This window comes from Fringilla coelebs (genome assembly GCF_963513975.1).
Source record: "Fringilla coelebs genome assembly, chromosome: 3".
Taxonomy (NCBI): Eukaryota; Metazoa; Chordata; class Aves; order Passeriformes; family Fringillidae; genus Fringilla; species Fringilla coelebs.
In genome coordinates, this window is record NC_140030.1 from 62705890 (window position 1) to 62726057 (window position 20168).

At 43.4% G+C, this 20168-nt stretch overlaps 1 protein-coding gene across 2 annotated transcripts in view; it reads left to right on the plus strand.

Annotated features, from left to right (window-relative positions):
• Positions 1–222: 222 nt before the first annotated feature.
• The window catches only part of HIVEP2 (HIVEP zinc finger 2), a 135103-nt gene continuing 115157 nt past the window's right edge, over positions 223–20168 (plus strand). For both annotated transcript variants that reach the window (XM_084201838.1, XM_084201837.1), the window contains exon 1: positions 223–773. The gene's annotated coding sequence lies outside the window, so the exon portion shown is untranslated. The remainder of the gene's footprint in view (positions 774–20168) is intronic.

Below are 20168 nucleotides of genomic sequence, written 5' to 3' on the forward strand. Positions count from 1 at the left end.
AGGAAGCGGAGGGAGGGGAGGGGGCAGGAGGATCCCGCGTCCTCGGAGGAAATTCTCAGGCCGGGAGGACGCGCGGCTTGCGCACGGCAAGTCGGGACTGGCTCTCCTGGGAGTTCCCTCGGCGGGGAGGGGGAGGGGAGCGGCGATCTCCACCGGCGGGGAGAGGCCGCGGCTTCGCCCTGCGAGGCCCTGCCTCCTCGGTGCGCGCCCTCCCCAGCGCGGAGCTCCCGCGGCTCCCGCCCCACGCAGCTCCCAGGGCGGGCAGCGCCCAGCACCGCGCCCGGGAGCGCTCCCGCCGCCGCGCGGGGGGACCCGGTGACGTCACGGGCGGCGCGCTCCCCGCGCTCGCTCCGCGCTCGCCGCCCTGTAACTTCTGTTCTGGGAAGTGGTGCCAGGAATAGCCCGGCGGAGCCGCCTGCAGCGCGGAGCGCTCCCTCCCGCCGCGGCCAGGGCGGGCTGCGGCTCCCGGGCCTCCGCCTCTCCCCCGTTCAACACCAGCCCCTCCGCCACTGTCAGGGAGATGGTGATGAGCCTTTCCAAAAAGAGGGAGAGGAATGACCTGCCTTAAGATAAACGCGTGAAGCGGGCGCCCCTTGGCCGCTGGAATATCTCTGTCTGTCTTTATATATAAAGAAGCACCGCGAGCCGCCTCACTCCGGGCGAGCCCTTAGCAAAGGAGCAACACGAGCGCCCGGCGGGATCAGCAGCAGCAGCAGCAACAACAACAAGGGCACCGGGAGGGCTTCCCTCCTTCCTCCTCGGTGATTTCCCAGGTGAGCAGCACCGGCTGCTGCGGGCAGCCCCCTCCTCCCTGCCCGCCGCTCATTCCCTGTCACCGACACCAGCTGACAGCCGCGCCGGGGCGGCGGGGCTCGGGTGCGGGGCGCCGCGGGGCTGGGGTCGGGCCGCGGCAGGCAGGGCGCTCAGCGGAGCGGGGGGGTCTGCGGCCGGCGTTCCGAGTGCCGCCCGGGGCCGCGGGGGTAAATGGAGGGCAAGGCGGCGGGAGGGCGCCGGCGGGGGAAGCCGGCGGGGCTGTAAAACCGCCGGACCGGTAAGTCACCTCTGTGGCCGCGGCTCCGGGCGCTGGCAGGCACCGGCACCGTCCCCGGGGCACCACGGCCGGCGGCCCTTCCCGCTGAGCCGGCGCAGGAGGGGGGACACGGCGGGGACAGGCCTTTGTCGGTGACACGCCGTTAGGAAATGTGGGGAATACCCGGCTTGTAAGTGTATGCAGATGAGGAGAAGGCTGCCTTGCGTAATCTCCTCCTGCGGCGGGGAATGGGCATGGTCACCGCCGGGGAGAGGCGCCCGCGGGGGGGCCGACCCGACGGGGCACTCAGCGCGGCCTCCGGCGCCCCGGGAGCGGATGGGGGGGGCACCGAGGCAGGGGGGTCGCCCGGGGCCACCCGGCGCGGCGGAGGGCAGGGCGCTGGAGGTAGCGGAGGGAGGGGACGTGCCCCGGCTGCCAGCGCGTCCCCGCGGGGGTGCCGGACACGGGGGAAGTGCGTGTGTGTGCGGGGACACCCGGCACCGCGCCGGGGTGCGTGTGCGCGCTGCGCCGCGGTGACTGTTCCCTGAAGTGGGTGGGACGTTGGCCCGTTCCGGGAATGTTCCATGACGTGTAAACGCCACAGGAAGGGGGTTAACGAGGGGCTCGGCCGGGGCCGCCGCCGGGTCCCTCCCTTTCTCCCTCCCTCTGTCCCCCCGCCCGCCGGCGGGGCTGCCGCGGGGGCCGGCGGGGGCACGATCCCTTATGTAATGCGGGGTACGTGTGCGGCCGGCGGGGATTATGTAAGCGGCACATCCGCGCCTGTCGCATAGGATATCGCATAGGATACACCACCGCACGCCGGCTCCGCGCCGGGAGGCGGGCAGGGGCGGCGAGCTGCCCCGCCGCGTCCCCGCCGTGTCCCCGCCGTCGGGGTCAAGCGGCGGGGGGGGGGAGGCGGGGGAAAGCCCCGGGTTATCCCGGGTCATGCCCCGCAGCCCGCCCCGACCTTCCTGCCGGCGGCTGGCGCGCCGCACGGCCTTCCCCTCGTGAGAGGCAGCCCGAGGCGGAGGGGACGGAGGGTGGTGATGTCCGGGCTCCCGGTGCTGGGTGTCCCCAAGAACTCCGGCCCGCGGGTGGGGAAGCCGGGGGGAGGCCCCGCCGCCCCAGCGCGCCTGGCCCGGGGTCCCGGCCGGCCGCCGGCCAGCACATCTTGTCTCCCTGGGCAGGCGGCCGGGGCTCGCCCCGGGACAACGATAAACCTCCTCAGAGCTTATTTTCCCGGAAAAGGGTTCTGTTTTTCTTATTAGTTGGCACTAATGGTCAACCTTTTTTTTTTAGTGGTTTTTTTTTTTTTTTTAATATGATAGTTGCAGAAATGAAACTTATGCTGAAACACTAAAGAGTTGGGTTTTTTTAGGCAATAATTCTTAAAAACCTTTTTAAAGTAAAGTAATCGAAATATTAATGAGTTTCAGCAGAAATATTTGGCTAAGTAGTTTCTCTTGTCTCATTTTAAAGTGAAACCTACTTTAATATTAAATCTGTCTGCGTTTGTATATTATTAAATAATAGAGGGGGCACTAAACGTTTTATGCTGACTTAGTCAAGCGTGTCTCTTTATTTTTTTCTTCTAATGAATTTATACTGAGAGCTATTACGAAAGAAGTAAACAAAGTGGTCAGGGTGGCAGAAGAGAAGCATTGCTGGCTAGGTCTCTATTTCTCCGCTTCCCGGAGCTGCGGGTGCGGGCGTGTGTTCGTGCAGCTCCCAGCGCAAGGGGGCTCCGGTCATCATCGTCAGGAGTTCTGGGGACACCGGGTAATTGGAGTAATTACTAGATTAAAGGAACTACTGGTCTAACGAGGTACAAATTCAGTGGGCCCAGTTTTAAGTTCTGTTGTTGTTGTGGATTACCACTGACTACCAGAGGAATTTGATCCTCAGGTTATCAGGACACGATGTGGAATCCTCAATATTTTGATAGTGAAGATGATATACAGACGTGCTGAAAAAGTGCATCTGTTTTTCAAAGATAGGAGAGTCTCTGCCTGTTGGATTTGCAGCACGTGGACATATTTAGATAGATGCAGTTTATCCTGGGGTTTATATATATTTTTTGTGAAACTTCAGGTATGGATTAACTGAAACTTTCTTTTTTTTTTTTTTTTTTTTTTTGCTTTGTTTCATTTCTCAAAAAGTTAAGTGTTGTAGAATAGGCTGAGAGGGTTTTTGCATGTGAGTTTTAAGAAGTACTACTGTCGTCTGCAAACATTGAAGATTGCTGTGGTTTTCAGCTATGCAAAGGCGGCAGTGACACGGTATGAAATCAGTGTGTCATTACTTTTGTTGATCGAACAATCTGCATTTTTAATGTTTTGTATCTGTTTTATTGCTGTTATTTTCCAATGGCTGTTGGGCATAGCAGTTCTACACGTCCTGACTGAGGTGACTTCTTAAAACCTTTCTGCTATGGATTAGGATAGAATCGAGCAGCACTTGTCCCAAAGCACAAATGTAGAGGACTTTTAATTGTGTATCTAAGCTCAATTGTGTGGCAACAGTGCAGAATGCTTCTTTATAAAGGCAGATTATTAGATTCTCAAGTGGCTAGATTGCCTCATATGTGAGATCTGTTTACAAACCTTCTTGTTACTATGAAGACAAAACAGAGAGCCATATGCATTCATGTGGTCCTTGCTGAATAATGGTACATGTGTCTACTTGAGTGTTTGGCAGTATATCATATTTAGTTTATGTGGTGGCACCCTACAAGGCTATTCTTTTTTGACTTTTAACTATTTCTAATACTATTGGCTGTACTTGGTTGTGTGAGCAAATTTATGACCCTGGTCTGCTTGTTTGTAACTAAGCCGAACATTTTTTAAGCAGGACATTTGTTGATGAGCATTTTGCCAAACTTCTTTGCTTATTCGTTTATTTAGGTGCTTTAAAAAAAAGGATAAAGGTGAATTTGATTTAAACAGAAGTGAAAGTAATGAGTACCATTTTGTATGTCCCTCTGCTCATCATTTTTGGTCAACAGCAGGGGCAGTTACTGTTACTGCTTTTGTAGTTTAACCATATTGGGTAAGGTAGTGGGAATATAGGAGCTGTGTGCCCGGCAGAAGTTGTTTACTTTGTGAAATACTGCAATACTTACCCATCAAAGAAAAAAATGCTTGCTGTTTAAGAGTATTCCTGTATACAAGTCATAGTAATGTGTAAGTCACAGTAATATGACTTGAGTTATGAAATATGGCTTACCATCCTTCAAATTTGAGTGTGGTGGGGTTTATAATAAGCTGTGGTTGGTTATATTGGTAGTTATCTGTACAGCTCAGCAAGTACTACCTGCTTATAGTTGATTCTGCCTAAGGATTGCAGGTGAATTGCCAGAGCTGAGTACTGGCTGCCTCTGTCCATCATGAATCAGGCCCATGAGAAGTTGGTTCTTCATGTCAATGGTCTTCACATAGGGTAAAGAGAAAATGTTTTATCCGTTTTACCTCAGACTGTCAGTATTTGGTTTTAAATTATTGGTCCTCCGAGCAGGAGGAATGCACAATTATTATTATTCTTACGGGTTAAAGGCTTCAGGAAGAGTTAATTGTTAATACTTATGGGAGTTGAACAGGAGTGTTGAGTGCAGAGGCTGCATACCTTTGTTATTTGAAAAAGGTCCGATAAGTTACAAGGAAACTGCTTTAAAAAATCTTTTTTTTTAAAGAGGCAGGTTAATTTTCTCAAGATTTCTTAAACAGCATCTCTGAAGTAGTATGCTACAGATTAAATATCTTTTAAGTTATTTGGCTTTCTTCTGTAGTTTAACCATTTGTTTGTTGGAGATTTTTTTTGTTTGGATGGGTGTTTTGGTTTTTTATTTTTTCTTTTTTTTCCCCCCTTCAATAGAATATCTAGCAGTTGCTAAAAAAGTGAAGAAACAGCAAGGGGGAGTAAGCTAGATGGAAAATAGAGAATGGTATTTCTCACACATTCAGTCAGCAATTTGGGATGCTACATTTAAATAAAGCAGCACAGAATTATGATAGAACAATGAAAGTTTCAAGCTGGTTGTGCCATTCTGATATGAAATAGCAGCTTTGTACAGCCTTGTTTTTCTTCTGGGTACTTAAACATTTTTGTAAGACATTGCAACGACTCCCCTATTTCAGCAGGAAATATTAAAAAGCAGTTTATTGCAGGCGTAATTTTAATTCTCAAGTGAAATTGGGACTTGTGAAAATGCTGGTCTGACAGCCTGAGAGAAAAAAATCCACTGTAAATAGAAATATTAGAAGTCTTTCCATGACAACCAAGTAGCAAGCCCCTGTTTAGACTTCAAGAAATCATTAGTGAAATTAAAGAGTATATTAATGTCTGGAAACATCTGGGGTTTTAAAATTTTTTTCTTTTTACTAAAATAGCAAGTGGGAGGTACCATGGACGTCTTATTTCACCATTCAGCTTTGTTCATGGATTAAACAATTGGCTTTACCATCCCTACACTCATTTGTAGTAGGTTGTCCCCAGTAAGCTTTGTCCCTGAGAACTCTCTTTCCCAAAGCTATGAGCCTGGAAAAGGTGTGGGAGGATATGGGTAGGGGGAACAATCTTATACAGTGTTTCAAAATCCCCAGTGTAGAATAAGACGCTAAAGTACCATATGCAATTTTGGCTGTCAGGAATCGCTGCCTTTTTTTAATGTCTTGTGATTAAATGCTTGCCATCATTGATATGGTCTAAACATAAAAGCCTCTTCTTGCTCTGACGAAATATTGTGGATTTTGGGTGCTTGTTTTCATTTGTCTTTCAGGCACATTCTGTACATCTGGAAAGTGGTCACTCTGTTCTCTGTATGCCAGGGTAACAGCAGTGGGGTGTGGACCACTCTGGTTTTGGTTACACTATTGCTTATGTTTCTGTGTTTCCTTGTTCTGCCCTGGATGTCTTTCACTGTTTTTTGAACCTGGATATTGCCTTTTTCCTTGAATAAGCAAAAACCTGTGCATGCTTTTTTCCTCCCTTCTCTTTCTCTGGATGGGAGTCTCAGGCATACCTACCCAAAAGTGTACCACTTGAGTGGTTTTCTGAAAGTAAGGCAGTGCATAAATATGGATTTAATTATCTGATGTAAATTCCCCTGGTACATGGTGATACTGGTATGACCAGTTTGTATAGTGATAATATCCCCTTTTTCTGAGTTTATGCACATTCTCTTGCTGTCACTGTGAACTTGGTCTCAGCAGAAAAGTTCCTTCTAAGCATGACATGGTAACCACAAGTCATGTAATAATGTAGTAGGTAATGAGTTTATGGCCACTTGATGTACGTATGGGTTTGTTTTGTTGCACCTCAGTTTGTGTTTTACAGAAGATTATTTTCTTGTTTCTCTGTTTTGGTTTTTTTTTTTCTCTGCTAGTTGATAGTTCTGCCCTAATACACTTACAGAGCCTGAAAAATGCGGCTCATGTACAAGAAATTTGATCCTACATACCCCAAAAATGAATAGTAAGGAATACATCCGTTTTTAAATGTGGAAGTTCACTTAATTGCAACTAAAGTAACTCGTAATAAACTGCTGCAGCTCTGGCTAAAATCTTTGATTTATGTAAGTTGCAAAAAAGGCGGGAAAAAGAATGTACAGTATTTTTTGAAAGGCTTAGCTTAATTGCTGCTGTGTCACACAGGAGAAATTCAAGGTTTGACTGCTACAGAAAGTTTCTCTTTCAGGTAGTAGTTAATTGGAAATTTCAGACAAAGAAAAGCAGTTAGGTAATTTGCATGTATAGTTCAGTTTTATAGAACAGTGAAAACTAGAGGAGGGAACGGGAATTGAAATTACAGTGTCAGGTGACATTTTAAAAGTAATGCAATAATGTAGAGTTTGACCCTCTTCATAAGAAAATACTCAAAAAAAATGAAGCAGAAAAGTTCCAAGTTGTTTTCTGTAATTTATGGTGAAGTTTGGACTTTTGTGGCTACAGAGAGTAGTATTGCTAAAGAAATGTAAAAAGCTGAAAGAAAGTTCTAATTGCACAGCATAAGATATAAAACATCAGAGAATTTTGTTGAAATAATATTATTTATTGAGCAGGTCTTCCATAGACCAACATCTGTGCTTAGGCAGAAAGGAGCTCTAAGTTTAAAAAAATCTAATGGCACAGGATCAGGGTTATCAAAATTAGTCTTATTAGACAGTGGGGTTTTGTTACATGTTGGTGTGGATTTTTTTTTGTTTGGTTTTTTTTTGTTTGTTTGGGTTTTTTTGTTTATTTTAGTAAGATAAAAGTCCCAGTTCTCTGTATTTATGTATTTTGTGTTTGTGGCTTGCATTAAAACAAAACATGTGTAGTGTGTCAAGAAAGAATAGTATGAAATAATAACCAAGGTTACCCTTCCTTGACAACAAGACGTGACACTATTTAGTTAGAGCAAAAACTATTCAGTTTAAACCAAAGTCAGTATTCAGCAGAGACATAAGTTACTGGCATCTATTGCCAGTCTCACAGGTCAGTGTAGTTCATTTTGTGTGTAGTGTGCTTACAAAAGTTCTAGAAGTATGTGGAGTTTTATGTTGCTTGTCTCTCAAAGACAGCTAAAATAAATAGCTCAGTTAGCTGAAAAATAATATCCTTATTTGCTCTTAACTGTTGTCAATTTTTCTGAGGACTGGATGTGATTTTCTTTCTTTCTGCACAAGCCTTAGCAATGAAAGAGACGCCCTAGAGCATCGTGCAGGCCCGTGGTTCACTGACACCTCTGCACGCTGACAGTGTTCAACTGAGTCCTGGGTGACACCTGTGAAACACTGATTCATCTTGAATTTCTAAAACTGCTTTATTAATGTTTTGGAAAAGAAAATCAAGTACAATTCATGGTCTTCTGTAACAATAGAAATGGACAATTTTTTACTTTTTCCCGTTTAAAATCAGTTATGTTTATGAATGCAATTTCTGAAACTGTTCATGAAAAGCCTTTTAAGTGCATTTGTCTGAAGTAAAATAGTTCTTTAGTGAAAAAGGCATTTATCTTTGGCAGGACATTCATGGACTCCTACAGCCAAATTCCCCGTCCTGTGTAAGTTAATAAAAGTTTCTACAGTTTGGTAAAAATAGGATTAAACTATCAACTATGAGACTACAAAGTTGGACATCTTCCTGCTGTCTTGATATGATAATCTGTTTTGATCACCAGGTGTGGCTGTAATACTAGGCTCTTTGAGTAAAGAGATTTTGCTTTAAAATCTCTTCAAAGCTATGTGAATTTAATTTCTTCCAACATTCTTAGTAAATTCGTGTCAAACAAAACTTGCAGTCTGTTCCATTATTTTATGCTTGGTCCTGCAATAGTAGCAAAATCCCTTTAAAAGTTAGTGAGTATTTTCACAGAGCTGCTTGGCTAGAATATTTGATTTCTTAAGGTTTTAATAATGGATAAGCTACATGTATTTAATTTGTGAGGTACAGTTGAATTTTGATACAGGCTTAGCAAGATGTTACTGATACATCTGAAGAAATTTGTGGTAAGTGTAAGGGTAGGAGTCGTTTATATAATACGCTTAGGAGGAAATGATGTTAGTGAAATACAAACTTACAGAAAGGTATTTGTTTTAGAGTGTTGCTACCTCTGCAGTTGGTTTTTATGGTGGAAAATGTTGGGATCAAGAGGACAGTGAAGTTGGTGTAGTCATGTTTGAGATGTAATATATTTTTAATCTCTGATTTACCTGATTACTAATTAAATACACAAATTGTGCTCATCTTTGACCTAATTAATTGTAGTGAGTAATGTTAATTATTGGTGAAGAACTTTATAGTCAGGCATGCATTAGTAAAACTACTACATGATTTGGAGCAATTAGTAGGGCAATTTTGAGTCAGCTGTTTTTCTTCTAAACAAGTAAGGTTGTAAATTGGAGCTGATATACGGTAGTATCACAGCACCTTTATTTGGTCTGACAGGACTTTGGTCTGTGAAATGTGGGCAGGCAAAAGGATGACATACAATATGTTCATTTTCTCTGCTTTGTTTTTTAGCTCAGCTCATATAGTTGTTCAGTGATTCTATTAAATCAGGGATCTCTTAATGGAAAAAATTCAACCACTCTGTTTATTACCTATGAACAGACTGGAAGGAGAGGTGAGAAAGTAATAGAGAAGGGAATGGACACATATCAGGTCTTCCAAATTTTTCTTTTGGAGCAAGGACAGGATGTGTTTACATGTCACCTTGGAAATGCTCGTTTTACTTCTGGGTTCTACAGATTTCCTCATGCAAGGCTGATAGACCCAAACCCTCCATGCTGGAGGCTGGACTGGACACACTCACTTGTAAAAGATGAGTGTACAGGAAGAACCTTTGCTTTAGTTTTGGTGTATGTCCTTTGTGTGATGCTGTGTAGGGGTGTGTCTGGGGTCTGTGCTCACTCTCCTGTAGGAACAGTGGAAGTGGAGTAGCTTGCAGTAGATGTACCCTGACTTCCCTTCCCCTGCTCCCCAGATCACCCTGTGCGTGGCAGGAAAGAGAAACACACGTGCCACAATGGAGTTCCTTTATGCACACCTCTTCAAAACTTCAGGGTAGCTTATTTTCCACAAATGGAGGGAATACGAGAGAAACCTTTTCATTTTCTTTCTCACTCATAACTTTATTAATTATAGAAGAAAACAGGGATGTTAAATACACAGTTTTGGATGTATGCTGGTTGAGGATGAGGCTTTGAGAGGAAGATCAGTAAGATGGGGGTGGGAGGTTTGAATGTGATTGATAGTGGTTTATAATTGCCTACTGGAAGTTATTTTTATCAAGTCAAGTGTCCCTCTAACCTACAGAATTTTAGTAATACACTTTTTAGAATCCCTGTTCCTTCTCAAGTCATACAAGCATTTGTTGCTGAGTAACTAAGACCCTATGGAAGGCACATTCAAGGGTACAGTGGTAACATCCTCTAACTTCCAACTTTGACGTCTCCACAGGTAGCTTGCCCACAGAGTATGATGCTTCTTATCTTGCTCAGAGCTTTAAGGTATTTATTTTTACATTTGCTTATGCATGGTTTTGATTTATTTTCTTTGCAGTATCATTTAATCGCCATAGTTCAACCCACTTAACTAGCAAGCAGGGGAATAAATGAAACTAATTTTGGTTTTCTTTTTCTCAGTCAAGTGGGTTGTCTGGTGAGCCAAAAGTGTAATAAGTACATTTGATGGCTGTTTACAGATTCACACACTAGAAAACAGCCATGTTTCAGTTTCCTTGCCTAATTCAGTGTCACATGCAGGTGATGGGATTATATTTGTCTTTTTATCTCAGCTAAAAATACATTTTTTTTGGCTCCTGCTTTGGTGATTTCCCATAAAAATGAACATATTACAGCAGAAAATGGAGAGGGTTTGCCACATTGTGTGAAGAAATACTTAAGAATGCATGCCTAAGTATATACATCTAGACTCATGTATGTATATGTGATCATAGCTTTTACCTCTAGTCATGTCCTGTCTCCTTCATAGAACAATATACCTGGAATAATTTCATGAGAGCTCATGGTTGGATTTGTAACTGGAGGGAGATTTTTCCTGGATTCCATGTAGGTTCAACTTCTGCTATTGGTTAACTATCAAAGAAAATATTTTAAATAAATAAATTTATTTGAATTAATAATGTATGACTGTTAGCATTTATTTCACAAATGTCTATACAGATGCATATACACAGCCACGTTTTGTTGAAAGGTAAAAAATATTAATTGTTCTCAGTGAGAAACTGTGGTTGTCTCACTTTGGTGAGTGTGTGTCAGAGCCAGTCTGCCCAGGGTATCTTTCTAAAATGTTATCCACTGTTCCTGGTGCTCTGCTGCCAGGAGGATGCAGCAGGATCAGTAAGTGAGCACGGCCCCATTTAGCTGCCTGTGACTGACTCAACCAAGGGTCATGTCTTGTTGGACCCCATAAAGATGTTTGCCTTTAAGCTGAAGCACTTTGAGTTCCTTTGACATCCTCATGTTTTTGAAGGATGTAGTCCCATCACTCTCCCTGCTCAGAAGGTGGAAGGGTCATTCCCCAGGCCCTGTCACCAGTGGTGCCTTGGCACCCTTTCCTTGAGCAGGGTGCCCTCTGAGCCTCGCTGCTCTGGTGGGACGCCCACCTCCACACTGCGGCTGGGCTGGTGCTGCCAGCTCTCTCGGTTGTAGGAAAGTGACCAGAAAGTCAATCCACCAGCAGACTAACCATGCAAATAGATGGTGGAAATCAAAGCTGTCCTAAAAAGCATTGTGCCAACATGGATCTTGTTGCTGGAGTTTCACTTTCTCTGGAGCCAGCACAAAACCACCTTGCCCTCATCTCACGGTTTTCTAATCAGTGCCCCATATCTGAGAAGATGACACCAAACTGTGCCTGGCACAGTCTGTGACACCATGTGAATGCCTCATCTCTTATGAATATAATGAAAATTCTGTCATTTGGGATTGTGTCCTGACTAATAAAAGTGCAGAATGGGAAGTTATTGATTTTGATTTTTTTTTCATGAGGCCAGGATTTTGCTATCAGCTGTACATAGGACTTGTACTGCTGAAATTGTGCTCCTCGTGACTGCCCCAGCCTATAAATGGAAACCTTCAGCATTCAAGGTTTCCTTTTCATTGAATATAGTAACACTAGGTGAGACTGTTGGAAAAACTGTCTACATGGAATCAGCCTCTGGATACTTCAAGCAGAGAAGACCTACAACAAAAGGCACTCTCAACAGAAATGATCTTTGCATTGCCAGGTGGTATAAGGTATTTTAGAAAAAAAATTATGCATTATGTACCCCAAGGTGGTTTCATTGTGATTTGAATATAAAGTACATGAAGTTGGAGGTGAAGGTGTTGCAGCTGACTGTCTTATAGCTGTGGTTTTAGCTTTTTTTTGTTATTTGTAGTTATAACCCAGCTGAAAAAGAAACCCAAAAGTTTTTTGGGTTTTTTTGGTCTGTTTCCAGTATGGTTCAGCATAAAAAGAAAGATAAAGCAATATATACAAAAGGTTTGCATAGCTCTAGTGTCATGTTTCATTTTGGTGTATTTCACCTGCCCTATGTATCTGTTTCTCCATCTGTAGCCCAGTAGTGCCAAACTGAATTAGGTTATCCTTGATAATGGAGGTTTTCTTTGCAGTTCCCCATATTTGGATGTTATTAAAAATAGAATCTTTCACCTCATCTGATGGGTGAATTACAGGGGAGATGAGCTTTTTTTTAAAAAAAAACCAGTACAAACAAAATAAAAAAGGAAGTGGAAAAAGCCTAGTTCAACGAAAGCTTATGACATGGTTCTAGAATGCATAACCCTGGGCAAAAAGGGCCAGTTATTGGAGTTCTTGAGTAACCTAATTGTTTGATAAGGATCCTTGCCTGTTTAAGTTGTTGTTGGTTGTTGGAAATACTCCATTTCTAAATTTGTGCCTTATTGCATACCCTAAGGTATGTGTACAACCCACTGTAATTGCACAGTTTATTATTTTATTAATGAGAGCTGTGATAATGTGTTGGCTCACAAATACCCTCCAGTCTGGGTACGGTCTCCTAATTGCCCAGGGTTCTGCGATTCCGTCGTTTGTTCTGGGGTCGGTGACAGGGAACCCAAGCAGATTCTTTATAAGTGTGGTTTACAAAACTCAGACCTTGCCCCAAACCCTGTGTTTGGTGTGATAATGCATCCAAAGTCTGGAAAGGCCAGATATGTTTTTTAACACACACATCATGAATAACAATAGAAGCGGCAGAAGGAAATTCTTACTACATAATCCTGAGTACCTGAGACTTTGCCAGCTGGAAGGAGAGGCCTGCACACCTTACTTGGCCTTCTTAACCATAACAGAGCACCCCTTAGCACTTCTTTGATCTGGGTCTCTCCTGCCTGCCTCTTTGCCCAAGTGGCTGGAAGACGCACGCTTTATTTGCTGTAAGGCACGCAGCAGTGAGCAAGCACCTGGCATGCAGCAGCAGCTCCTGCTTTTCGTGTGCCTCAGGGGCAGCAGGCGTACCAGGGAGCCTGTTCCCATGTTCTGGAAGCTATTTCTGTTTGCTGATCCTAGATCCACGGTACAAGGGAAGGGAGCAGCAGCAGTGGAGGTGTGGTCTGTGGAGTAGACGGGGAAATCCAGTTTACTGTGTCTGTAACTCTGGAGACAAAACTTTCCCGTAAAAACCCAGAGCAGAACACCACATCCTCAAAGAGCTAGTGCTCGCTCCGCAGCACGACCCAGCTTTCCTGGTACACTGTGAACCTCTGACCCTGGGTTTGGTGCATTTGGGGAGCTCTCTGAGGACCTTGTGGCAGCTCGGGTAACCCCAGCCCGCAGCACGGGGGGATGGCGATTCCCGCTGAGCGTATCACGGGCTGCCTCCGTACTGTGGTGGCTGGTACCGTTTTCCACCGCTTCTGAAACTGCTCATTACAGAACTTGGCTTTTCTACAAGGGCTTTTCTTAGCTGTAGCCCCTGTGGCTTGATGCAGCATGCTTTTCTGGAGGAGCAGATGGTATATTGCGTAGAAAGTTACTGTATTTTTGTATCACTGGTTTGTGTTTATTTATATTGCTCTTCATCTTCCTCTCTTTTTTTAAGGTGTGCATATAGGCCAAGTGCAGAACTTGGAATCAGTACTAGGTTTGCCTTGGGTATATTCAGCTTTATATTTGTGTAGGAGTGCAGTGTTTTACACTGAGTAGGGTGTGCTCTCTGCAGTTTTAGGGAATGGATTTTCATCATTTGGATTGGAACTAGTTCAAAATACTGCAAGGGGAAAAAAGCATTTTCCCCTTAGAAGTAAGAAGACCTTCAAAAGAAAAAGTCAATATCTTCTTAAACAAGCTTTGTACTCACTGAGGTACAGTTTACTTTTTTAAGTCAGTAGATGTGTTTTCTGTATCTAATCTTTGTTTTTTTAATTGATATCATCTGGTCAATTTGAGTGAAAATGCTATTCCCATAAGAAAAATATTTATTCTAAATATTATTGTTGCCTAGGATCTTGTTGAATTAATGGGATACAGAAGCAGTCAAGTTGATTTGATATTTTTAAGATTTTTAAAGTGTTTTCTCTTTGTTTCCATGAAGGCAGTTAAATAAGTATTTTAGCAATTGCTTTTGGTTTCTGGAAATTAAGTTACTTGTTGTTGAAAACTTCAGGTTCCTAAATAGGGGTTTCAGATCTGCTTTGTCTTGATTACACATATGAAATAAAATATAAATACTTGATACAAAAAAATAAGGGCTTGCCTTTTTCCCCACTTAGCTTCCAGGACTTAATATGTTTTGCCTAAAGAATCTCCATAAGCCATTGATTATAAAAGATAATTACAATCACAGGGTTTTGGTACTACTTAGCCAAATCACTTTATATATAAACTTCTGATGTCAATATAGATATAATAATATATTTAGATGTCTCCATATTGTTTTGTATCTATATGCTCACGTGTGCACAAGTGTGTATGTGGATGTGTACAGACACACCACAGACACAAATACACTCCCACACTGCCTCTACAGACGCTCACACTCATCTGCACTACGTGGGATCATCCCATTTCCAGTGTAATGTTTTCATCCTAGACTAAATCCTTACCATATAATTGGAATGTTCCTCTTGGCAATGTAGCATTTTCCAGTAGCTGCTGAATGGGAGGGAGGCTGCTCATCCCCGTGCCTGCAGACCCCCTCAGGTACCTGGTGTGAGACACCAGTGCTGGTGGCAGTGTCCTGCTGGGGCAGGAGAGCATGGCATGGGGCAGCTGAGTGCAGTAAATGTGGAGACAGAATGGTGGGGAATACTTTGGGAATTTCTAGTTCCTGCCACCGCGTTGGTGATTGGATCGTGCCCTTCAGCAATGGGCAGACTCTCCTGCATTCTGTACTGCTCATTTAGGCTGAACACCAGGTTCACAGTGAAAAACAATCCCTCCCTGCCCCCATTTCTGTGTTTTGCCACATATATTTTGAAGATAAATAATGACCTGCTATCAGGTATTTTGGCAGCTTGGACTTTGTCATCTTTGTTTGCCTTGTTTTCATTATGAAAGTGGCGCAGGATACTTTAATTATCCGCTTGTAGGATCGTTTGAGAGAATTCACTTAGTGATGCGACAATTCAACAACAAAAAAATTCAAGATAATGGCTTTTCCACTTGCACTTCTTTTCAAATGGAAGTGAAAGAATTATAAAAACCTTGTACATAATTTGAATTCCCAAGTGATACACCGTAGTTGCTTTGTTAAAATTGTGTGGATGGGTTGTAAAGGGTAAAAGTGTAACTGAGTTTGTGGGGATCACTAAAGGTGTTAGACACTTTGTAAGTAGCCAACTTTAAGAGTTGTTTTCCGCATGTATTTGTACCACAACCAATACCTGTTCTGGAGTGAAAAGGCAAGTGTTTTCATCAGTGTAGCCAGGGCACTGCTAGTGAGATCATGTTGTAGTTTGCATCTGTCTCTTTGCTGTAAGCTTCAACCATTTCATTAATAAAACCCAATACAACACATACAACTCTTTTAAAAATATTAGGGTTGTATTTGGATATTGCAGAGAGCATATTCCACTTTCTCACCTCAAACCATGGCAGAGATGGCTTAATACTCTTTGTATACTAATGGGACAGTAAGGTGTAATTACATGAAAATTAACTCTCAGGACATGGATGGGTGTGTGAATCCACTGCTATTCCTTGTTATATTCTGTGTTCTTCAGCAGACACTTTATTGCAACAGGCTGCCATAGATGTGTGGCAAAAGCCTGTTGTGATGCGGCGTGGTGGTGCCTGGTGGTTACGCAGCCTGGCCCCGTGCTGCTGCTGTGCCCTGCACCAGCTGTCTCAGTATGGTCAGAAGTACAAATTGTTGGTGCATTTCCTTCATTCTTGGACAGGAGTCTAAAAATAGTTGGCCAAGTTTGGTCTGAGTGAGCGCGGTACCAAGTGGTTGGATTTCAGAAAGTCGAATGGCTTTTATATGTGTTGTTTAGGATGCAGGGCCCAGTGGAAACTTTCTTACAGCACTTTTGAAAGTTCACCCCCTTTTTCCTTCTCTCAGGAGATTGTCACTACTTACACCCACTGTTCTGTATAGTGTGGGCTTGATTCTCTTCCAGCAACCACAGTTTTAGGGGTGAGACTCTGATCACTTACCTCTGACTGGGCTAATCCAAACTGTCTTCGCTGAAGTGGATGCCTGTGTACTGCAAATCATTGTCAACACCAGACTAATTTCTATGCTTATTTTTTAATATTGAAAAGAGTCTGATTTTTAGTGCCAGATTGACAACCTTCAGGATTAGGTTTTCAAGCTAGTGTCAGAACAAGAAGCAGTAGAGGTTTTTTCATGCTACCTGTCAATGAATCCTAGAGATAAGTTACCTTTGAAAAATTTACCTTTAAAGGAAAGGGTAGAAAACAACCAAACCAGCTCGTATCCTTGTAGAATAATGTGTTTGAAAATATATCCAAAATGTTTAGTTTATAGATAATTTAAATACTATATCTGACCTTATTTTAGAAAAATGATCAGTTTTGGTTAGGTAGTGGCACTCCTTATGTCTAATGAAAGATACAGTATATCCAAGATATACTGGTGATTCCCTAGTTTCGGCTCTATTATGCTGAATTACTAGGGCTGAAAACTGGCTTCAGTTCTCAGTGTGACCACAGGGTGGTTATTGCAGAAATAAGGCAAAAATACTCTCTTCAGCTAGTGATGATGGTATGAGAACTCAGAAGAGCATTTTCCAAACTCCTCGTAAGCTTTTTCACTGAGATTTGTTAAGTACCTCTATTTGAAAAACAACTTCAATCAAGTGGAGCACTGCTACCCAATCTGTCACATTCGTTGTATGCTGGGACATGCTTATTGTGGAATGCCTGCATTTATCACAGTGTTTTATGTCGTTGTTCAGAGACTATCAAAAATGGGTCTAGAATACGTCTCATGAGTGAGGGTGTACTGTAAGCCTGTGCATCCCTCCGCCCCAGCAGAGGGTCAGCTATACCTGAAGCATTTCCTACAGGTAGTAGGACTGCACTTCAAAGCTTCCAGTGGTTGGTGGAGACTCTGAAACCTGAAATTCTGGCAAGAATCTCGTTTGGATTCTTGTCAATGCTTTCCATTTAAAAAGTCTTTCTAATATTTAGCTTAAGAAGGTAGTAGTGGTGGGTAGGACTCCAATCCAGATTCCCTCTGTGCTTGTCATCTATACTGATTTTCTTACATTTAGATGGACAGCCTGGCTGACAATCAGTTACCAAATCTTGGACATCCACATGCCACTATCCAACTCCTGCATCCTCGCTGTTTTCCTTAAGGTGGGCCTTACCTGCTTCAGAAAGAAAGAGGCAAATTTGAAAAGAAGCCTCTGTATTCACTCTGCCAGGATGTTGGCCATATCTGACAAGGGAATCTGAGAGTTTTAGTTGTGCTTCTGATGCATTTACAAAACATGTTTTACTTCATGGGATCCAAAGCAACGTAAGGCTTGATTTCCAGATGCTTGCAAAAGTACGGGCTGCAGAAAAAAAGCTTAGTACATTTTGATATTGTAGTAATATTTCATTCTACCTCTATATTGCAGTAATATTCAATATAACAAGCTGTACAAGAAAAACAAGAGCAGCACGGCTCCTGAGCAAATATTGTTTCTAGTCACATACGATACTTTGCAGCTGACTGCTTAGCTGTTTTGCTATGCAAGTGCAGAGAGCACTGTTAGCAATAAAGCCACTGCTGGTTCTCCTCCCAAACCTCCCTCCTTGCAGTGCATTGGAAATGACTGAACTTTGGCCCTCAATCTGCTGACACCCTGAGGGAGCGTAAGTGTAATGACGTCTTTGCTTGTTTCAGCTGCACAACAGGAAACGCTCGTGGCCTCCCCTTCTTCCTGCTCTGAGAAAGTGCTGCTGCCTTTTTTTTTTTCTCTTCTTCTTCTTTTTTTTTTTTTTTTTCCCTCCCTTCCCCTGCAGTCGAATGGGCTGAGACCTAGTTTCAGGTCTGGGCTTGGCAGCCAGCTGGTGCTCGCACAAGCCCCCACTGCAGCTGCCTCCTCCCCGGGGCAGCCAGTCGCCTCCCTATTGCTCTGCTGGGGTGGTGATGCCAGAAATATGAGCGTTGTAATTTTCTTTTTATTTTTCCTTTTTTTTACCTCCTGGAGAAGGGACTGAGAAGAGAATACAGTTATGTGGCAATGGCTTGCTCCACGGAGCGTGTCCCTGGACACAGCTGAGCTGCAAAGACCAGGATGGTCAGGTGATGATTTGCCTTGGGGAGACCATAGCGCTGCCTTAATGCAGAGGACACACTGTCAGGTGGGCATTGAGGGATCCTGGAATATGGTCCCAGTAGTGCTGAATAACGCTGAATATACTGGGCCTGAACAGATTTCTTTGCCTTGCTGCAGTACAGAGGCTGGCTTCTTGCAGAGCATTGACAGGAAGCCTGTTAACCCTCTCTGGCTGCTGCTCTTACACTTCATTACCAAAGCCGGGATATGAGTAAAAATGGTTATTTGCAAAACACAAGCATTTTGCTGCTAACTCAGGGAGGAGGATTTTATCTCAGCATAGTCATCCAGAACATTAAAGCAATACAGCGTTTTTGTGATTGAAATGGACTGATTCAGTATTCAGCTGTTATTATCTAATGACTGGGGAGAGGAGTGGGTCACTTTTAAAAACTAAAACACACATGCACTAGGGAGTTTGTGTATAGTGGCGTGAGAAGTGGCACTGCGTAGTCTAGAGTACAGGATCCTGAATTTGAAAGATTTAATTAACTTTGAATGTAAACAGTGCTAGTCCAGTGGCTTATTCGTTTGTTTAAAGTTGCATAGGCATATTATTTAAGGAGCAGCTTTTGTCTGGGTTCTGTAATAAGTGACTTCTGGATTTACCTCATTTATCTTTCGTACTACCTAGCTGCATAACTGTTGTTTTTAACAAGCTGGAGTTATGTAACATGAATCATGCCTGGTGAGATGCTTGCTAACAGGAAAAAGCAAGGTAGGCAAAGAAGTAACAGCACTCCACCTTTTGCAGAATAGGATATGACTGGGTTTTGAGATGACAGGCCGTGTGTTGGTGCTCCCAGCTGTACAGACAAGGTCCAGCTATTCATTAGGAGGATGTGTCTTGAAACAAAGTCTTGGGATGGGAATGTTTAACAGACAGGAGAGTGAATTTGCTCAAGCATGCACAGTTTTTGGAGGGTTTTGTATATGTGCACATCAAATTCCCCCCACCCCACCCCCCACCTTCTTTTTCCTCTGGGATAAAAAATGGGAAAATTCCCTTAAATGGGCCTGATTTCACACGTAAAATAAAATATCTTGATGAATTGTGATTGTCCCTGTAAAGTGTTTTATAAAGCTTTCTCCTTCCTTTTTTAATATGCCCTTATAGTATCATTAGGCATGTGTGCAACGCAACAGTCCTCTGTCTCCAGAGATTTTACAACCAGTTTATAGAAGGGAGAGGCAAGTGATTATATGAATGCATTAGAATAAAAGCAATTGATTTTACGCTAATTTTTCCTTTAATAATATTTCCTTGACAATTTTCTCTGCTGTTACTTAGGCTTGATCTTCAAAGTCATGCTGAGTTGTTAAGCCCGGGATGACTTCTTGCTTTAGTGGCATGTATACAGATGTTAAATAATAATGTCAGGAGATAAAGGTGCAAGAAAATCTTTAGGTAAGGATTAGGAATAGTGACTATTTTGGAAAGGAATGGTTTAGTGCTCCTGAATTCCCTTTCAAACTGTCCTGCTCTCTCTTATTTTGACCAAATAACTATATATATTTCCTTTTTTTATCTATAAATGAAACATCTGTAAACTGTGGCATAGGGTTATAAACTCCTGTACTTTTAAACTTTATTGTTATTAACAACAGATGGCCAAAAATGAGTGCTGATACGGATGGTCTCCTGCACTGCCATGTGTATGTGAGCACAGTGGCTGATGGCGCCTTGGCACAGGTGGCAGCTGAGATGTTACAGTGACAAGCTGCCTCTGTAAGCCGCTGCTGTAGCCAGCCCCAGCGCTGATAACCTCAGCCCAGAGACAGGGGATGAACAAGCACAGACGGAAATGAGTATTTTCTCACACTGGAGGCCATCCAGGTCATGGCCAAGGGATGTCAAAAAGGCGCTATAAG